The following is an 8,108-nucleotide window of genomic DNA, read 5'->3' on the forward strand; positions in this document are numbered from 1 at the left end:
TGTAGGAGGTCAGTGCTTATGGGGGGGGGGGGGTCTGATCGCTTTAGGGCAACCAGACGTTTATGAGATGAGGAAATGTGATCTGGGATTTTAGACTCCTGGAACAACAGCGCAGTCGTTTGGTTATAAAACACTGGGATTGTGCTGCAGGAAGCTGTGTGGAGTAATTGTATGGACTTGTTGTTCTTTTGGAGACTTAGACTTAGTTAGACTTCACCAGTGATTAGACATAAACACAGGGGTGAGTATAGTGAACTAACATAGAGAGAATGTGATCCTGGTATTAATGTGTGATCAAGCTGATAATTCTGCCCATTAGTTTGGAGAGTCTTTATTGTGAAGTGGAAAACTGTATCCACCACAACCAATATTACAGATGTGGATAGAAATAGATTGTGTTGACCTGAGGGATCAGCCATAGTCATGTAGCAGCAGCGTATTTTTGAATAGCAACCCATTATTTATACTCTGTCCAATCCCCAAACCTGAACACAGTCAGGATCCAGAAACTTGAAAGAGATTCTCTCAGATTCTTATATTTCTAGTGATGATGCTTCAGTGATTTCTTAAAACGCAGTTTCTTACTTGATGGCTTGCCATTTGGTTCCCCACTGCGTCTGGGAGACAGCAGCATCCAATCCAACGTTCTCCCAACACAGATCTGCATATATTTGTTGTGATTTGAAAACGTGTTAAATGAGACCGTTTTTTTTTTTTTTTTTTACATACAAGGATTTGATGCAGGATTTAGGTAAGAATACATCCCTTCCATCTCTATCAATATAAAATATTATCAAGCTAAAACATGCCATCATTTCATTATTGTATTATTGTGTGGATGCTATCAAATGTGATGAGCAAAGGGACATATTGCACATATTACCACATTTAGCTCATATATGATTTGTGTTGGTGGGGGATTAAATTAAGCTTTGTTCATCTTAAAATCATGAACCATTTGATGAAAACTTAGCAGGACTTTGAGATGTGTTACTGCCATAACAATATGTATATTTGAATGCTTACAGGTAGTTTTTAAAGCTCCTAAGGTTAACAGCCTTAGCTCACTCGTCGGTGCAGGAACCCCCAGAACATTTTTTTAATCAGAAGGCTTTAAACTTTTTAGAGATGCAATGTTTCCAATCTGTAGTTGCTGTTTTTTATTTCAGGTAGGCGAATGTGAGTGAAGGTTTCATCTTAAGTAAGTTTGTGTGACTTGTGTGTTTATTTATTTGTACAGTCAGAGAGCGAAAGAGCAGCGACTATTTTCTGTGTGCAGAACCCGACTAGGATTGAAAAAAGACTCCCAGAGAAGCTTTTATGATTCCCACCGCTTTCAACAAAACATTACCTGAAATACTGTATTTTTCACTTGTGAGCAAGAAATATTGATTAAAGCAAAATCTTGTACTGTATATTATCATATTTTTGATCCTTGAATTAAAGAGAGAACGCTCTAAACTGGTTGTTTGGTCATTGGATCTTTCTGGATGTTTGTGCCATATATGGGGAGATTGATGATAGTTGACGGGTTTAAATATTCACAGTTCCCATCAGTAGTCAACATGTGCTGTAGACCAAAACGACGACGGTGCAAACACACACACACACACACACACACACACACACACACACACATGCAGCGTTTGAGCAGCTGGGAGGACCCAAACTGCACAGTCCAACGTACATTTAACACACATTATGCAATAAAACACATCCAAGGTACCATGAACTATAGTGTACAGTTTTAAGAGTTGTCATTCACCAGTGGTTACATGCATATTCAGTCCTCACTGATTCGAAGCCATCCACACACAACACACACAGTATATAAACACCCAAAATCCACTCAAACTAACAAAATACTTTCTACATGCCTAAAAAAATAGTCATATGAAAAAGGTTTTTTCCAACAAAAGAACGTTTTTTCGGTCACAGACCTGAAAACTTGAAAGGAAGCATCAATGTTTTTTTTTCTTCATATAAACCAGCTAATACATGTCAAGCGTAGTTGTATTTCCCAATTTCACACATAATCTTTCAACAGCAACTGTTGCTGTGCCACAAAATCCAAAGATCTGGCCGTGCTAACAAGGCTTAGCAAGACATGTAGTTCAACACACCCAGACTGAAGTGTAGCCCCCTTGGTCTAATAAGGAACTCTCCTTGTGGAGTAATACCTTAAACCCAGTATATGACTCATGTCTGCAGTCGTGCACATGTGTGTGTTGACCTCGCCAACACACTTTGCGTGTCGGAGACATCCTGAAAGCTGCCCTCTGCAGCAGCACTGTAAACACCGTGTTCCAGCATACGTCCAGGTGTTTACGAGACGTCACTTACTCCATACCATTTATTCACCACTCTCTCTGCATTGTTTCAGGCTGTCACTTAAAGACTTCCTTTTATTGTCTAGTCTGCCATTGCACATGAGGCCAACAAACCCTGTAACGTTCTCTCATAAAAACCTACCTTACATGGTCATCTTAAAAGGTCTAGTTTGGAGGATTGAACAGCATCGTTAGCACCGTGAGTCACATGGTTCGTTCCTCATCGGTGAAGTTAACGTCAACCACCAAGTGGGTGTGTTACCTCAGCCTAACTTCCTGTTAGAATGTTGTGCAACACTGGTTTATGCATAAAGTATACTGGCAAATATATTTTAATTTAACAAGAACCAGGCAGGCCTAGTTATGCCGGACCCGGATGTGATTAACGTACACAACTATCTGTGTTTGCATGCACTTTATGACTTAGCAGCACTTTCACTATGCCAATAAATAGGAAGGGAAACTGTCCAGGGTTTATAATGGGTTTTATTGGGTTTCTCCTATGTGACTCCCTGTTGTGGATGGACCTGCAAAGTCTAGCTGTAATTAACTTTTTCATAGTTCAGACTATAAGGTTATGAAGACCTTAATATTGAAACATAAATTGAAAAATCCTGCAGAAGTGGTGACAAAGTTGAAATGAAACTGGTTCATGGTCGGAATAGAAACAGTTTTTTACAGCGATGGTTTTATGAATTATGAAATAGGCCATGAAACCACACATTACAAATCATGAATCTATGAGGTTCAATTCATTTAGCATCCATTCCTTCATCCTTAACGCAAGTTGCCTGTCATTCATTCTACATCCTGTTTCAAGCTCTCTCAAAATGTTGTCCATTTATGTTGCCTTTTGAGTATTAAAGCTGTCTTAAGAAAATCATACAATCACGACCCCTTATGTAGGTATTATTTGTGTGGCCTTTAATCATAGTGTGAATCCTTTGTATGGAAGACTATGCACTCCACCACAACTCTTGTTTTTCATTCTCACAAAACGATTCAGGTTTCTAAGATATATTTTTAGATAAACGTTGCCAGGCGCAACTTTAAGGAAAAACGCTTTAATAATTATTGGCTTGGGTACTCTTCCTTTCTCTTCTCATCACGTTGTTGAGTCTGGTTTCTAATCTTTGTCACATCCTCTCCGTCTGTTTCCTCCCGTCGTCCCATCACTCACGGCTGCACCATATATGCAAAGCAGAAATGCCAAAACACTGTCTCTAAAGAAAGAAGACTTAAGTCAACCAATAAAATGCTGTACAGCACACCCTTTCTGGGCTATCGCCATAGAAACATAGTCAGTCTGAGGGAGATGTGCTTTTGGACAAGTTTACAGGAAATTCTATTATCTGATTTCCTTCCGTGCTCTCCTGGAGAGTTTTGGCCTTAAGGACGTTACTTAACATGCTCTGTCAGTGTGTGTGTGTGTGTGTGTGTGTGTGTGTGTGTGTGTGTGTGTGTGTGTGTGTGTGTGTGTGTGTGTGTGTGTGTGTGTGTTTGTGCACGTGTTTGTGTTTTATTATGGAAGTGTATCTGTTTATTCTCGTTTGTATGACCTGTAAGCAGACACAGGCCTGTGTGCTCGGATAGAAAACACTGGAGTGTGTGTCTCAGAGCAACACAGTATAACTGACATCCCTTCTCTGGTGTAATTTGTCCCAGAGGCCCAGGGCGAAGAAATATTTCCAGCCCTCCCTCCCTCTCTCCTCTCCTGCTCTTCATCCTCCCTCTCTCTCCATCCCTCTCGCTTCCTCCATCTGTCTTCCTCTCTTTCTGTTTCTCCTGGCGGAGCAGTGAGCGATGTGACCCCCATGCCTCTGAAAGACAGGGATTCCAGGGTTTTCGTAGCAGAGATTAAACTCCCTCTCCTACGCACCCCACCGCCCACTGCCTGGACGCCCCCTCAGGAGACAAACTCAGCGGCAGGAACACATATAAAAAAACATATGCTCTGTTGCTTGTATAAACACATACATTCATCCATAGCAGCTTTACCCTTCCTCGTATATTATTAGAAGCTTGAACACGTAGGTGGGCTCGAACACCCTCTCTGCCAGAAATCTGCACACATACACGCACTCACATATGCGTGCACGCTCACGCACCAGACTGCCTGTCATGAACGCTCACATTTAAAGTGCGACGCTCGCATATTAAAGGGCGCATGACTTGAACTCAAAGTCTTTCTGTGGCTCTTAAGTCTCGCAGTGTGTGTCACTCAACACGCTCAAACAAAGGTGCAGCTCCGATCCAAGGCATCAATCACACCCTCGAGCCGTCTCAGTCCGTCATCAAGGTATCTCATTAGAACAACGCTCTCTGGAGAGGACCTAATCAGGTCAACGCTCTTAAACTAAAGGACAATTTCATAGCATAACGCTGTTACAATCTCACAATTATAGCTGTGCGTCACCAAAAGTATGACTTTCATTATAGTCATAAGAATATAATCATACCTGCTGCTAACCATCTTTTTCTTCTCTGATATGATGGCCTGTAAATAAATCACAGTGCTGAGACTTTCTTGAGTCCCCATCCTCGGTGAAACGCCAATATCTAATTTCTGGAGCAGTCAGACGGGCTGATGGAGTAGAGTAGGAAGGGGCTATTGGGTGGGCTTTCAGAAAGAAAACACTCGTTCAGTGTTTACTTAGTTATCGAAGCCATGGCACACCGGTTCAAGATGGATGGAGAATATTGATATGACAACTCCCCGACGAGCCCTTCGGGTGGCTCAAACGCAGCCCTTGAGGCCACGCTGAGAAATGAGAGCATGCAGCCAAGAGTGAACTCGTGATTGCAAGTCGAACGCACGAAGCCTCACCGTACACACACGATCAATGTGTCAGGCGTGCATCTATGTCATGGGACGGTTTCACTTTCATTGTAATGACAAAAAAAACAACAACAACTGGAGTTCTCTGTGTTGGAACTGGTGTCATCACTCACCCTATATGGGGTTCAGCACTAAAACGGATGCGTTTATGGGGTTGTGCTTTGCAGAGCAATTGATAGAGCCCGATATCAGGAAGCTTGATTCTTCTTGGTGTAGCTTAATCAGGCATGACTTGCCGTTTAAACCCAATCTAAGGGCCAATTGATCTGAGTTCCTTTGTGAATAGGCCTGTCTGATTTTGGGACAAATCGGTGTGAAAGGAAGTACTATGACCCAGGAGTCTTCGGTAGAGAGAATGCTGATGCATCGGCCCGATTCCAGTGTCCAAGAGACATCTGTGAGAGCCTAGGGCTGTCCCACTGTCCAATCGTCAAGTGCCCTTTGGAGCCCTTTATGCACACTTTCCATAAGTCCATTCTGCAGCTCTTTGCTCGAGGGAATTACCCACAAATCATAGCACGGCGACATTAAACCCAGGGTTACCAGGGGAAACTCAGAGGCATAAAAAGGTATACAAAGAGGAAGTTCACAGAAACAAGGATTAAGATACATAAAAGACATGCAATCAGGGAAATGCAAGCATAGTCTATGACACACCTGGTTTATTCACCAATCCTTTCTTTTAATTTTACCTATTGAACCTGCTTTTGCAAGTAAAAGGCTACTTATCAAAAACTATTAAACTGAGGGTTCAAGGTTTAAGGCCTTTAAGGGGGACATTTGGGTTGGGCCTGCATCCTAATACCTGATCATTGTATACCTATTCAGCACTATTCCTGAACCACATGAGAATTTCACATTATAGTACAATATTTCAAAATCTTACACGACTTTGTCATGTGAGAACACAGAGGATGCATATTCCACTTTCACTATGGTAGACCTCTGGATGAAGTGGTCACAAAAACGTCAACGTCACTGTACTTTTTCAGGGCATGACTGTGTATCATCATCACCACCTTCTGCACAATTACGCATTTGTATCAGCACATCCATCATCTTCTGTTTAATAGTATTAGGCTCATTGCGACAGCACGGTCGTAATCGTCATCCTCTGTATTCCTATCATATCCGCTTTTGAGTTTTTCCATCATTTTTCATCATTACCGACAGCAGTGAATCATGGATATGACACGCTGTGCACGAACTGCTACAACAGTTACTGGATTGCAAACAACTCCCCCGTTCCCTCTTGTGTACGAGCTGTGTGTGAGCATGAAAGGAGAATGAGTGCGACATGGAGAGGAAGTTATGTTTACAACAAGCCCGGCGCTGCTGCTCGTCACATACAGCACGTTTCCCCTCAGTGGATCTATGTACCTACAACATAGTTTCCCTTTTATGGGCTAACCATAGCTGTTGCACCGCCATTCATCTTCTGACTCACTTTGCCTTTCTTTGCCTTTGTTCTGCTCTGCGTTTTGTTTGTTTTACCTTCACCCTCTCACTCAATCACTCCCCCTCCCACTCTGTTTGTTTCTGTCCGTCTCAGTTACTATTTTCTCCTCTGTCACTTTGTATTTTCGTCTATTTTCTCTTCACGTTTCATGTGTTTGTTTGGCTCTGCCTCTTTCTCACGCTACTTTCATCTGAATCACAGGTGGCCTTGACCTTGTTGACCCTGGAAACCACATGCTACCTGGTAATAAGCTTCTGTCCGTCTGGTTTTCTTCCCCCTCCTCATCTAGACTCGGCTGACAGGCAGTGTCTTACAGGGGCCCTGGTTCTGTTATTCCCCACTTGATCTATTTAGTTTCCCCTCCTCACTCCCCCTGTCTTCAGCCACACACCTCCTCTTGCCCTCCTCTGGCTTCTGGGGTGAGCCTCTGCTCTATCACATGGCTACTGGACCAGAGACCCTCCCCACACTCAAGCAAGCACCAATTTACCTGAGGCATCCCTTCCCTTCCCCTGCCAAGACCTCCTTCAGTGATCCCGAACATTACATCCCCAGAACGATTCACATTTGAAATGCCGAAGGAAACAGAGGAGCTTGCTGAGGCTCCGGCTTCTCGGCTCCTCTGTTGTTGTTTGTTTACTGTCCTGAAGATCACACTCTGAAATCGCCTGGTGGCCTGTTCTGGCTGAGTCTGCTTGGTTCGCAATTGAGGTCACTTGACCTACACCGAGATATGAGCCACAAAGTTAAATTTAAAAAATGTGTTTTTTAATCCTGTACTGTGATAAATATAGTATGAATAAGAATATGCATTTGAAGAATGTGTCGAACCTGCATAAAATGTGGACCTGTTCGATGATAAAATGACATTTTGCTGTGTATATTTTAACAAACAAGATGTATATTATGGCCTCACAAAACATGATTTGAATGAGTGTAATGTGCGTATTTACTTTACTGATATAAATATGGTAGTTCTCTGTTTGGTTTGCATGACAACTCCTGCTCATTGTATCCATTTGTGGCTTTTGCTGTGAGAGAAAGCGAATGCCTCTCCTTTAGTTATTTTAATGAGATGATGAGCAGCATTTGGTGTTCTGGCGAGATAATCATGTGACTAATTGTAAAGCGTCTGATTTTCGCCAATGGCGGCGTTTGATGCGCTGGCAGGGAGAAATCCTATTTTGGCGGCTGCGTTTTCCATGGAGGTTAGAGAAGCGATGGCTTGAAGAAAAATGAAATTACAAGAAATGAGAGAGAGAGAGGAGATGGTGGCATTTTTTTTGTTTATCGACTATTCATGTTGGTAACTGGTCGGACTGAAAATGGAACTGTATTGACATATGAGATAAAGGAGTCTCAGCGGCTTGTGTAGCCATTAGTGATCATATTGTCTGTGTTGTGTGATGTGTGTGCATGTGTGTGTCTTGAACTAATTGAGGCATGCATTGTGTAAGAGTGCATTGTATGTGTGTTTTGT

The sequence above is a fragment of the Eutrigla gurnardus genome, assembly GCF_963514095.1.
Source record: "Eutrigla gurnardus genome assembly, chromosome: 5".
NCBI lineage: Eukaryota > Metazoa > Chordata > Actinopteri > Perciformes > Triglidae > Eutrigla > Eutrigla gurnardus.